The sequence below is a fragment of the Coffea arabica genome, chromosome 2c (genome assembly GCF_036785885.1).
Source record: "Coffea arabica cultivar ET-39 chromosome 2c, Coffea Arabica ET-39 HiFi, whole genome shotgun sequence".
NCBI lineage: Eukaryota > Viridiplantae > Streptophyta > Magnoliopsida > Gentianales > Rubiaceae > Coffea > Coffea arabica.
In genome coordinates, this window is record NC_092312.1 from 42,681,096 (window position 1) to 42,695,373 (window position 14,278).

General features: G+C 36.1%; 1 long non-coding RNA gene across 1 annotated transcript; it reads left to right on the top strand.

Moving 5' to 3' along the window:
* Positions 1–951: 951 nt before the first annotated feature.
* LOC140035341 (uncharacterized) lies at positions 952–7,232 on the top strand. Its single transcript, XR_011839470.1, has 2 exons — positions 952–2,409; positions 6,635–7,232. It is a non-coding gene; the product is annotated as an uncharacterized lncRNA (long non-coding RNA).
* The last annotated feature ends 7,046 nt before the right edge of the window (positions 7,233–14,278 follow it).

Sequence of the window (14,278 nt, forward strand, 5' to 3'; positions counted from 1 at the left end):
AAAATTATCTAGACACATATCAGCAATTAGAACTGAAGCGGAATAATTTAAAATTTGATTTTGAATTCAAATTTTGACAGTAACTCTGGTATTTTTGACCAAAAATCTGATATATTCAGCCGTGTAGGATCCACACATTTGAATAGCAGCTAGTGGCCTTCGATCACGTGACCAAAAAGTACTTGCCCACGTGTCAGGACAGGTGGACCTATTCTGAAGGCCAAAGAAATTTGAATTAAAATTCAAATTTCAAATTTCAAATTTCAAAATTCAAAATTTTCCTCTTATCCCCCGAGATAATCCTGTTCATCCATTTTTTGGATGGACGACATGTGACCCCCCTATCCACCATTCATGTGTCCGTTCCGAGCGTATTCATAATATTATAAGATGCTCGGGAGAGAAGGGCTATATAAACTAACTCATTCTACCCAATTATAGGGATAGTTTACATTAGATTGGGTGACGTCATCTGTAGACACCAAATTTTTAATTTATTTCATTTTACTTTTATTGATAATATCGGCTATTTTATTTTATTTTATTATATTATTTTTTTATTTATTTAGCTTTATCTTTATTATTTTTCAGAAAAAAGAAAATGCCCACAAAAAATTGTTTTAATCATTTTTGAGTTTCAATTTGAAGAAGAGAAAAAATGTAATTGATATTTTTGAAAGTTTTAGTTTGTTTTTAATTTGTTTATAATTTGGTTTATTTATTTAAATTGATTTTGGGAAAAATGAAAATGAAAAATGAAAAAGAAGGAAAAGAAAATATGTGAATATGTGTAGGCTTTGCATGCGGGACAAGTGTCCCTTTTATAGTTGGACAACACATCACTTAGGAGGGGGAGAGATCTGGACACTTGTAGGATAGGATTGGTTTTTGGAAAAAGAAGAAAAGGAGCCACGAAAAAAGGAATAGGCAACGGGGGGCTAAGGAGCAAAATAAAAGGGATATGTGGGCGGAGGCTTTTGGCCAAGAAAAACCAGAGGGAGTGGCGGCTAGAGGAATCGAAAAAAAAAATCTGAAGAGCGACGGGGGGGCAGAAGAAAGCAAGGGGGTGACGGCTAGGTTTTAAGATAGAAAGAGCCGAGAAAAAAAAGGAAAATAGAGGAGGCTTCATCTGGGTTGGAGGAAAAACAGAGGAAAGAAAGGCAACGGGGAAATCTGGAATTTGGAAGGGGCGAACTTCGGGGTCAGACGAGAGAGAGCAAGAGTAGGGAAAATCTGGAAAAATTAAAAAAAAAAAAAGGAAAAGAGAGCGAAAGGCTGAAGTAAAAACGGAGAAAGGAGAGGTGGAGCAAGGAAAAGAAAACAGGGGCGGCGGATGGAGGGTCGAAAGAAAACAGAGAAAGAAAAGGAAAATCTGAAAATTGGGAGAGGGCCTCGGACAGCTTAGAGAAATTTAGGAAAAGCAAGAAATCAAACAAAGGAAAAGCAATGGAAACCTCGGGCTGATTGAGAGTGAAGCAAGCAATGAAAAGAAGGAAATTAGCTATGGGAAGAATCAGAATTGTCACCAAATTCGTCGGAATCCGCTACTGCTGCCCGCCAATTGTCACCGTGAGAAGCCAATGGAAGGTAACCTTTTCCTTTACACTTCAGTTTTCTGTCAAAGCATGTTTTCCCTGAAGTTGTTATTTCAATTTTTATGCTGATTGTCCATGGATTTTGGTACATACGCGCTCTCTGTGTTGACTGGATTGAAATCTCTGGTTTTTGATAATTTTGGGGCAGATTATAAACTCAATTTAGCAAAGAGGGCAGTGAAATTTTAATGTCTATTTAATGTTCGATGAAATGCCGGATTGAAAATTCTTCATGGAAAATGATTCATCTGCATTTTTGTGAGAAAACAGATAAGTCTGTGAGCTTACTTCCTTGCATTTGAGAAATCTTGATGAATTGATGTTTTGTTTTGTTTCTCTGTTTCTTGCTCAATCCGAATCAGCGATAGGAGATGAATTTTGTTTTTGTATGTTCTGGGTGGATTTCGTGGGTTTGGAATTGAAACAAATCTCTGGTATTGTTGATCAACAACAACGGAAATGCTAACTGATGATGGTTTCAGTTTCTCGGTGAAGAAGATGATAACATTCAAAAATTATAATTTAGCCCCAAAGTCCTGGAAAATCCTGATCAGGCCCTAAAAACTTTCTAATATTTACAATTGGGTCCTTAACCGCCCTAATTTGGCAACTCCATTGTTTGTTTACTTCGATTAGCCATAATCCTTTGTTTGAATTGCATTTAACTCATAATTTTAAGGGCTTTTCTGACCAAATGAGCTTGTGTTTGCATACTTTTGTTGATTTTCTCAATTAAATTGGTGCCTTGACCTTTTCTTTATTTTTGGAGGGTAAATAAGTCATTTCACCCCATTAGAGCTCCAACTCAAGGAAGGTACACTCTATCCTTTATTTTTGACTTTATTTGACCCTACGTGCGTATATGTGTCTTATGTGTGCAATTGCATGACTTTAAGTGTTTATTTCATTTTCACTTTATTTATTTCTTTAGTTGCTTAGTTTTGCTTTAATTTTAGCTCAATTTCATCATTTGGGAGGCACTCGAATGCCAAAATTGTAATAGATAGGGATTTAATTGTTTTATTCCTTCTTATTTCCCCTTTTAGATTGCAGTAGGCCTTCCCCCTAAAAATGTAATAGTTAGGGCCTTAATTGCCTTATGTGTCTTGCATGCTTATGTGCTGTGTATTTAATCGCTTTCTTAGGTTTTGGCATTTCGATATGCATGCTTATGTGTTATGTGAATTACGTGCTCACATGTCTACTTGCTTTAACTATGCCTACTTACTTGTATATATATATATATATATATATATATATATATATATATATGGTGAATGCAAACGCACGTTACCGTGGCTAGTTCAATGCTAGTCATGGTCTTTCTCCTCGAGCTCTCGCAAGTTCAATGCTTGTGAGAGAATTTTAGAAAATGGCTAGTCCAATGCTAGACCCAATAGGTTATCCCCTCTCGTTAGTACATACTTGCATGTCTCACTACATTTCATGCATTTTTCTTAGTTTTCTAGCATTTGGCATGCCCCTCCAACCCTTTCCCTTTTATTTTAGGCTTTTTGCATTTTCATGCTAGTTATAGGGTACATTTGCTTGAGAGTTACCCTTTAAATATGGGATATAGACGAGTGTGGCTTTTCTAAGCCTTAGCACGCTTGTGTTCCCTCTATCCAAGGGAAAATTAAAATCACAAAGTTAGGAGTCATTCCTGTACCCGACTTGATGCATTCCTCTAGGTTCATACACTCTCATTTTTATCATATCACTTCCTCACCTTCTTCATCCACATTCTCTCACTACTTATATTTTTTCTCAATCCACATGCTATGTTCACACATTTCTCTTCTTTCCCTATCACTTATTTATTTTCTACCTCACAAATTGCACCCAATTGCACTTATATGCATTTACTACTATTATACCATATTTTCATCCACTTGCACACAAACACCTTTATTTTCTCAATTGGCACACATGCACCTTTCTTACATTTGCACACATGCACTTTTCTTACATTTGCACACTTGCACTTACATTTGTATTTTTATTTTTATTTTATTTTGCATTCTTCTTACATTTTCACACTTGCACTCATATTTGGGTCTTTATTTGCATCACCCGTGACCTTTATGATAGTTTTCCTTATTGGCCATCACAACTCATGTGGTTGGGACCAAAAAGCCTCATAAGAGACATTTTAGATTTAGGATTGCATTTTTTTTTTCGCATCCATTAGTCACATCCAACATGCAACACATACTTTGGGTAGAAGAATTAGGAAAAGAAGGGCTAAGTCACGCAACTAGCTTTGGCTAGGGTAAGGGAGTGCCTTAGGTTTTGCCTTTGCCTTCTCCCTTATCAAATGCCACCCCCGATCCCTTTCTTTGGTTACGTAGACCTAAAAATTCTTTAAAAAGGATTTGTTTACTTTTCTTTCCAAAAACAAAAATCACTTTTTGGGTGACTTGGTACACCCTAACTCTATACCAAGTGACGACTCCTTTTCTATCTAAAACCCTTTGTTTGGCCAAACCGTCGCATTTCACAATCCCACGGTCTTTTATTTTCACTTTCACACACGTTCACATACATATCCTACACACTACTTTCACACTATCAAAAAGTGGGGCGCGACATCATCAAGTTGGGTAGAGTTTCAAAATACCTAGAGCACCTCCTTTCCTCATCAACGTAAAAAATATTTTCTTCACTTATCGTAGGTGTGTTCTTACTAAAAATCAAATATTATATTCAATTAGAAATTTTCGATTCTCTATTCCTTCCATTTACATCAGCGTTGTTCAGGAATCTATAAGAGTGGGTCTCCTCATTTCCACTGCCTATTTCAATTCAAAGCAAGTTTTGCACAGAAAACTCAAAATTCTTTGACCTCCAATTGAATTCACATTCCGTATTCCATCCAAACATGCAAGGTGTAAGGAGTTCATTTGCGATTAGGGATTATATCTCTAAATATGAAAATTTCATCGAATAGGGTAACTTTCGACTAAATGGTCGAAATACATTCTCAGTTGACAAATTAGAGGAAGTATATGCAGCTGCGCTTGTAAAAAATGATAAGGAAGTGGCACTGGATGTCATCAAGAAAGGCGATTCTCAGTTATTCATCATTTACTATGGCAAGATGTCCAACAATCTGGATAGAATATTCTAAAATCCACCCGAGCCATATAGACCCAATTTCCCTAAAACCAATAATGTTCCCAATTGATTAATCTAATAGGTCAATCAAAACGTAATTAGGTCTGATCCCTAACCCCTAGGCCCATGTACAAATATTCCCAACTTCTTGATTCAATGGGTCAATTAAATTATAATTGGCCTTGCACAAGACCCCATAAACCTATGTACAAAATATTTTCAATCAATTGATCCAGTAGACCAATCAAATTATAAATTGGTCTGACATTAGACCCCAAAAGCCCATGTCCATAATAATAGAAGGACCAAGTCGAGATTGATCCTCCAATTGTAAATATGTCAAATCTAGAAGGTTAAATGGGGATTTCTAACAATCGTGCTAAACAATCCTGGTCACAACTCCTCCTCTCATGACTATTTAAGTGCACCGAATCGCGATGATCTCCTCAACTTGACTAAATAGAATGCAATACTCTACTTCCTTGAAGAGCTCTTATTCACCACCAGAAATGAGGATCAAACACCACTTGTTCAAAAATCAATGTACAATAAGGGAATTAGGTTCATCTGTGGCTGCTACTTGCTATACTGCAATGGATGCGACAAGGGGCACTATGTTCTCAACCTTAATAGAACAAGGATGTTATTTTTAAGGAGGTCAAGAAAGATCCCCTCCATTTCACCACATTTCAGATCACATTGACTATTTGATCGGTATCAATTTTGACAAATTACAATCTTCGGAGAAGGCTACACCTTAATAAAATATGGGTACGGATCCGACTCAAGACTCCTTGGTCCTTGAAGAACTTGGATCCCAATAACGATGAGAGGTGTCCATGGGTAGTTAAGTACAAGTTGGAAGATTGCAACATCAAAACAAAGATCAATTTTAACAAGATCAATACCTACATGAAGTTGGCCACCGCTAACGTACCAGACAAGATTGAATTCCGGCCATCAAGGTTGTACATATTCTTCGATTAGTTCACCGAGAAAGATATAGACTTGTGCCATTGCAACTATTCCCCCAAGCAGCCTGCACTTTGTCGATCCACATCAGCAACGATCAAGTCCACTACACCTCAGTTCCTAATTGGGCCAGACAATTCTTTGGCTCCGATTTTTGTAGTTACATATGATATTAGGTTTGGGTTTCAGCACGATAGATTAGACACTGGATCTGATCTTGGTCCATTGACTTTCCAACTGGGCCTCCAGAGCAATGTGAGCTATAATATTTCTGCGGAGCAAATCTAATGGGCCACTCAAAGTGCAACTAGGCCTAACAGCAGGCCCAGAGGTCCATGTACAACATGTTTTTAATTTCTTGATCTAATAGGCCACTCAAAACATACCTGGACTTGACACTAGACCACCTAGACCCATGTACAAAATGTTCTTAACTTTTGGATCCATTGGATCACTCAAAATGTAATTGGACATAATAGTAGGCTCCACTGGCCCATGTACAAAATGTTTCCAACTTCTTGATCCAATAGGCCACTCAATTTGTATTTGGGCCTGACAATAAACTCCAAAGGCCCATGTCCATAATAATAGAAGACCCGAGTTGATATTGATTCTCCAATTGTAAATATGCTAAATTTAGAAGGGTAAAACGAGAAATTTCAACAATTATGCTATGCAATCTCAACCTCAACTCCTATCATGACTGCATAAGTTCACCGGACAGTGATCTCCTCAATTGGATTAAGTAGAATATATCTCCAGGAACACAACGTGTTTCATGTCATAGTTCCTCACGACCCTGAATAATCCAATCACATCTCTTGTGTTTGCCATTTTTCTAATGCCACACTTGCATTCGATTTCATCCACACTTATAATCATTCAAAATGCAGCATATAGGGAAATTTTCTGACACATGACCATATTTTTAAAAAATTTGGTGTCTACAGATCCTGGGCTGATCGTATATGGGTGTCGTCCATTGACGGGATTCACATCAAAAGAGGGATGTTATCTACTTGGTGTAATCAAGAAGTTGTACTCAATCTTCCATCAGTCGGTATATTTTTAATACACTGCGTGTGGAATTCTATTCTTGAAAGTTTGTCTGCTGGAGTACTAATGATTTGCTGGCCGTTTTTCGCTGATTAACTGACTAATTGCCTATGTAACTTTTAGTTACTGGGATGTTGGCTTGGAGATAGATAGGAATGTCAACAGAATAGAGGTGGAGAATGTAGTAGAGAGTTAATGGAGGGAGAAAAGGACAAGGAAATTAAGAAAAGGGTATTAGAGTTGAAGAACAAAGCTGAAGAAGCAATAAAACTTGGTGGATGTTCCTACTTCAATCCGGATAAGATGATTGAAAAAGTTCTTCTGTCTCCTAGAATTTAATATGTGTACTTAAAAACCCTTCTTTCTATTCTGCATAATGGAAATCATAATGTGTGGTTGACCGGTTAGTACTATGACCGTGGAGTTTGATTAAAGATAATTTTCATATTTTGCTTTGGATTGAAGGAAATAAAAAGTTTTTTGTTTTCTTGATTTGGCTATATATAGTAATCCTATATTCTGCTTCTGACAAGTATCGAATCTATGCAATAATAAAAGCCGTACTCAAGAAAATATGAATTTTGTATATAGCAGTGAATAGGGTCGTCTCCACAAGGATTGAGGAGAAACTTGCTTCTTTTTAGAGTGAAATTTATGGAGGGAGTTTCTGGAAATTTTCAAAATACCTAATTAACTAATTATAAAACCAATTCACGGAAATAAACAGGAATTAAATCAACAATAGATAGGACTCTAACCAAATATACAACTTTCCAAATACAATTCACACAACCAACTATTGATGCAAGAATAATTCAATTACTAATTAATAGATTGGTTATAGCCATTAATAAGTTCAGACAGCTAGCTTTTTCCTATTTTATCGATAGTCAAGGTACGATCATTAACTATTTCTCTAATCAAGAAATAACGCTAAATACAATCGTAGGATTTAATTTTTTAATTGCATTAAAAACTAGAAAAGCCCAATCATAACCAACAAACATGCTACGAGGGTTTGTTTAATTTATATCATATGTTTTCTTAATTTGAAACCAATTATACTAGTTATCACTAGTACCAACCAATTAAACAATTACGTATTTAATTGGTTAATATGGTAATAGATTATTTGATTAATTCGAATATCAGGCCCTTGACATTCAAATAACAAAAGAATCATTAGAAATTAAATAAAAAATGGTACAAATACCAATGATCTAAAAGAAACAATTAAAAATCAATTCGATCTCACAAATGTTTAGGAACCATGTCTTCAAGTTAACCTTTGGCTAGAAGAGAAAATTAGTTGTTCATCATGGAGAAAAATTCCAATGCAAAAAATAGAAAAATTGTAAAGCCGTCACTCCCACAAAGAAAGAGAGAAAATGATGTATATATTTTTTCAGATTTTTGGGAACCACATCTTCAAGTTGACCTTTGGTTACAAGAGAAAATTAGTTGTTCATCATGGAGAAAAATTCCAACGCAAAAGATAGAAAAATTGTAAAGCCGTCACTCTCACAAAGAAAGAGAGAAAATGATGTATACGTTTTTTGCTAGAAAATGGAAAAAAAAAAAAAAAAAAAAGTTAAGAACCAGTTGTCCTCTTGTTCCTAAGAAATCTCCTAATTTATAACTATTGAGATAAGGAATAATCCCTATTGGAAAGGAAATCCTCCAAAGATAATGTCTATTATTTGCTAATTGAATACTCTATCTAAAAAGGGAAGAAATCTGTCCAATCTTCAACAAAACGTCAGCTTGAAATTCAACTTGAATTAGGAAACTTCTATGCGCAAGAAAATCCCGAGTTTTCCAGTCTTCCTTCAAACACGCCCATGCCTAACTACATAGAAATCTTCTAGAAAATCACCCTTTAACTTCTTTTTGCTCCATATTCCTTCAATTAACACCATTTACCAAATATGGGTAGAATTTACCAATTAATACAATATTAGGTCAAAAATCAAGGAGAAATAGTCACAAATTTACTAACAAATGTCCCTGTCAACTTGACATCCTCATTATTCCCTTCCACCAATGAAATAATACATTTAACAGATGTTTGTATATTAAAGATTCAATAAGCTACAATCAATGCTTTTTTTTTTGTTTCTATGGAGGGTCGAAGGCCATTTAAGCTGGAACTAAACGGGGGGTTGCCATCCCTATTACATCATTAGTCAAAAGCTTCCTACTATTTCTGGAGGTTCCTCGTAATACTGCACTACCGGGTTGCACTTTAGGCTAAGTTTGGCCAAACAATCCACACATGCATTTCCTTCCCTCCAAACATGATGGATCTTACAATCACAATCCTTGTCCCTCCATTTTCTAATCTGCTTGATAAGATTGAAGTGAGAACTATTGTTGTTGCCTTCTCACACCAGTAGGATGCTAGTCAGTGAATCTGATTCAAGAATCACCTTTCTATATCCTGCTTCCCATGCTCTTTCCAGCCCAATTATCATACCCCATAACTCCGCGGTCACATTCGTGGTTTTGCTTAGATTTATACAAAATCCTTGTTTCTATTTTTCAATCTCATCTCCAATAAGTCCTCCTGCTCCTACTTCACCCAGGTTAAAAGATATGCTAAAAAGGTTAAGGAGCCAAAATCTTGAGTATCCTTATACTAATGGAGACCAGGACCAAGCACTAATGCATAGGCAATTTTGAACAAATCCAGGTACAATAGGAATCGGTGTATGGAGGCGCAAGGTTTTTCTGGTAGTATATGAATGTTTCGGGATCATAAGGAAATAAGTCTAGATGTCATAACTAAGGACAATCAGGTAATGATTGTTCTAGTGAAGGGAAAGGAAGGCACTTGGCTGCTTTCAACAATTTATGCATCACCAACCGACCAAACCAGATTGCAACTTTGGAACCACCTAGTGAGGATAGGAGAATCATCAACTTGCCTTGGCTTGTAGTAGGTGATTTCAACGAAATAACGTCAAGCAAAGAAAAAATGGGTGGACCCCCTAAAGGAAACAAAGTAACCATGCTTTACAAGAGTTTGTGAATAGATGCCACCTCATTGACTTGGGGTTCTCTGGACCGAGCTTAACCTAGTCAAATTTTTGTAAAGGAGGAGCCAATGTAAAAAGGAGATTGGATAGAAAATCTGTAATGAACGATAGAGGATTCACTTCCCTGAAACCCGTATTCGCCACCTTCCACGCACCCACTCTAAACACCACCTACTATTGGTAACTCTGTATAGAGTTAGTAACGGGGGAAGGCTAAGGTAGTTTTGTACATCGATGGCTTGGATTGCTCATCCAAGCTTCTGGGATATGTTTAAGTCTCTATGAGAGTCAGATAAGAAGATATGGGAGAATACAACCAACTCTAGGAAAATGCTCAACATTGGATCAGAAGGTTTTTGGGAACATATTTCAAAGGAAAAAGTGATGTTTAGCAAGGATCGAAGGCATACAAAAGTCATTGGCAATCAAATATAACCCCTTCTTGGAGAACCTAGAGGTGGACCCTGTTAAGGAGTATATTCAGATTATGGAACTAGAAGAGCTTTTATGGTTCCAAAAATCAAGAGTGAATTGGATGAATTATGGGAAGAGGAATACACGTTACTTTCACACATCAACAATGATAAGAAGAAGGAGAAATTGTGTGGAATGCTTGAAGGATGAGCAGGGAAAGTGGCAACAAGATTAGGAAGTACTCAAGAACATGGTGGTTTGAGTTTTATTAAGACTTCTTCTATATAGAAGGGGATACCACAACTGATTATAGTTGCTCGATCAAATTTCCAAAAGTGGAGGAAAGAGATTTGAGATCAGTGGTCACACAGGTATGTCCAAAAGAAGTCAAACAAGCCCTATTTAGTATCAAGGACACAAAAGCACCTGCCCCTGACATAATTAGTGCCTTTATGTTCTAGAAAGGATGGGAGATCATTAATGAGAACATTGTTAAATTTGTCAAAGATGCCTTCACCGATAAGGCAGTTACGCCACAAGTGAATGGAACCACAATATCTCTCATTCCTAAAGTTGAGAACCCCGAGAGAGTGACTCACTTTATACCTATGTAATGTTTCATATAAGGTGATCACCAAAATTCTAGTTCAAAGGATCAGACCATTAATGATGCAACTAGTTGTCCAGAAGCAATGTAGCTTCATCCCAAGACGACAGCCCTCGGACAATGTGATAGTTCTACAGGAGATAGTTTATTCGACTAAAAGAAGGAAGGGGAAATCAAGAGTGATGATCGTCAAAGTAGATTTAGAGAAAGCATATGATTGGATAAGCTAGAAATTCCTTCAAAACACACTGAAAGATGTAGGATTACCAGAAGAAGTAAGGAAATTGATCAAGAGTTATGTGGAGGTAAATAGAACAGAAATCTTGTGAAATGGAGAGAGGACCCCGACAATTACTCCCAAAAGAAGGCTTAGATAAGGAGATCCCCTCTCAACCTATCTATTTGTCCTGTGTATGGAGAGGCAAAGCCACCTAATAGTTAAAATAGTTCAACAAGAAGAATGGAAACCAGTGAGGGCAGCAAGAAATGGACTAAGTATTTCTCACCTTATGTTGCTGACGACTTGATCTTTTTCGCAGAAGCATTGAAGGAACAAGCAATGGTAATCAGGAAGGTGTTGGAGAAGTTCTGTGCAATATCAGACCGAAAAGTTATGTTGAAATCAAAGCTTTTCTGCTATGGGAATACTCCCAAAGAGTTGGCCAAGAGAATAAGTAAAATGATGAATGTTTCCTTAACGACTAATCTTGGAAAGTACTTGGGTGTGCCAATCTTACATGAGAGGGAGACGTGAGCCACTTATGCAGAGATACTAGATAAAATTCATGCAAGGTTGGCAAGAGGGAAGAAAAAATGTTTAGCCTATGTAGTCAGGGTCACACTTATCAAGTCGGTTCTAGCTACTATCCCGAATTATATGATGCAGATCGTTAAACTCCCCAACTCAGTGGCTGAGAAAATAAAAAAAATACATCAGGGGTTCCTCTGGGGTGATTCCGAGGGTGGCAAGAGAATGCACCATTTGGGTTGGGACAAAGTTGCATAGCACAGGATATTTGGAGGTTTGGGAATAAGAAGAATTAAAGTGGCAAATAAAGTTCACTTGCCAAGTTGAGTTGGAGATACTACAAGAGCAAGGATGAACTTTGGGCAAGGGTACTACAATCAAAGTACAAAATCAAAGAAGAAGAAATTATACTACCGAAGAAGGTAGGGGAGTCCCAAGTATGGAGGAGCATTAGGTTAGGGAGTGAGTTGATAGCCTCAGAAACAAAATGGAGACTAGGGAACGGACAGCTTATCAGTTTCTAGATAGATAAATGGGTAGGAGATAGTAGCCTAAAGGACTATTGAAATTTCTAAGGAAGAAAGAATGAAAAAGGTGGCGGAGTATTGGGAGGAAGGGAAAGGATGGAAGTTCAATATAATCTACAAATTCTTACTAAATAACATCTCAAATAGACCTCATGTGAGGAGGCGATTTGCTAATGTCTCTAGGGTATTGCAACAGGAGTAATGAGTCAGTCCGCACCACTCACAGAGTCCAATCCCAAATCTTGTAAACTTTCGATGGCTAATAGGTGGGATTCAAACAAGACTCAAAAATATGGGCATATACTTAAGTAGTCACAGATGAATTATGAGATTAATATGGGTGGGATTAACATGGGTTAGTCCAATTTTAATACCGTTCATACACCCAACAAATTTCAGTTTACTTCTTTTTAAATTTTTTTAAACCCGTTTATTTCTTGTGTTCGGAATGCTCCAATTAAGGTTCTTTTTTATTGCTTTGTTTTTTTCATTTATTTCTTTGTTTTTTGTAAAAATTCTATTTTCCTTTTAATTATCATGCAACCATTTTGCAAAATAAATATTATTTACTGAATTTCATTCATTATTTTCCTTGTCTAATTAATCTCAAAACATTAACGTAGAGTTGTTGTTCATAATGAAAGGACAATGCTACGAGAACCAAAGGAAAGATCATATGTCGTTGTGGGTGTTGTTCATCTCTTAGGATAACTACCACAATCAACGAAATAGTTGTGAAGCGATGACAGACAAATTTTAAGTCCATGGGTTGCATTCTTCATCGTAAAATAACCCTTTCCAAATTTTTTGGGGGGTGAGAGTGGGTGGGGAGATGAGTTGAGTGGTATGGGCGGAGGGATTGTAAGTCAAATTCGAGATCTCCTACTTACACTGAAAAAAAAATCTTTCTAACTTTCAAAAAGAAATTTTAAAAAAATCCTCATTCCTATCAAACAAATAATTTCTATTATACTTCTGAAGTATAATTTCCACTTATTGGCATAATTCTTTTCTCACTTTTAATTTTTATTACAAATAATGTTCAAAATGAAGGTTTTTTGAGTCAATGTTGAATTAAAAAAAACTTTTAATACATTAAAACAAAACGTTGTGGAAAAATTGAAAGAAATATTTTGATGAGAATTCTTAAATGTGTGAAAAATATGAAATTTCAAATCTTTGATAAATAATAAGACCATATAATATGTTAGAAAAGGAACGAATACAAATTTTGTTTCTCAACATTTGGATGTTCCAATACTGTGAAAAAATTTTTCTGATAGTAATTAAGCGGACTCCAAGAAGATACTTAATGTCTCTCTTTCGTTTTCATTTTTATATCTTATGGGGAAATGATGTAGGATCGGTGACGGTGGACTGTGGACCTAAAGTGGAAAAAAAAGCAATTAAAATAATAAAGATCTGGTTAGGGATTCCAATGGGATCCCAAGTAATATCCAAATATTTCTATTTGTTGTTTTTTGGGACTAATCAAAATTAAGAATCAAACTCAATTCTTTAAGCGCATCTTTGAAAAGTCTCTCCGAGCGTGAGTAGCCCGTTGAAATTTCGAATCAATTGCCACCACTACTTGTAGTTGTAACTTAAGAAACAATACTAATGGTTGACTATTCAGCACTTCCCACTTGAGTCCCCAAATATCCACTTAAGTCCCCGGATATTCTCATTTATTGTTGAGAATTTTTTGAACTAATCCCAATTAAAACCAAGCTCAAATCCTTTCAATCCATCCCATCTAAGGACTCTTTGTACATGGATAGGCCATTGCAACTCAGGAATTAATTGTCACCACTAATTGCAAGTTAAGAAACTATACTAAAGACCCATTTGGGATTATGGTGCTTTTGCTAAAAAAGCACTTTTGAAGGATAAAAGTACTTTTAATGTGTTTAATGAAAGTAATTCTTTGAATTTAAGGATATAGTTTTTGGACATTAAAAAATTTTTAGTACAACTCAAAATTGGTGCTTTTTGAGCAACTTTCGGTGGGGTTGCAATCAATACACTAGTCAAACTCAATTTGAATTGAAAATTTTGAGCTCAAACCTGATTTCGTTCAGTCTTACTCGAACTTAAATCCAACTCAATCAAATCAAGTCCAATCGAGCTCAATTCATACTCAATCCAATTTAATTGAGTTTAAACGATATAAATTTATATTTTATATATTTTTGAATAATGGA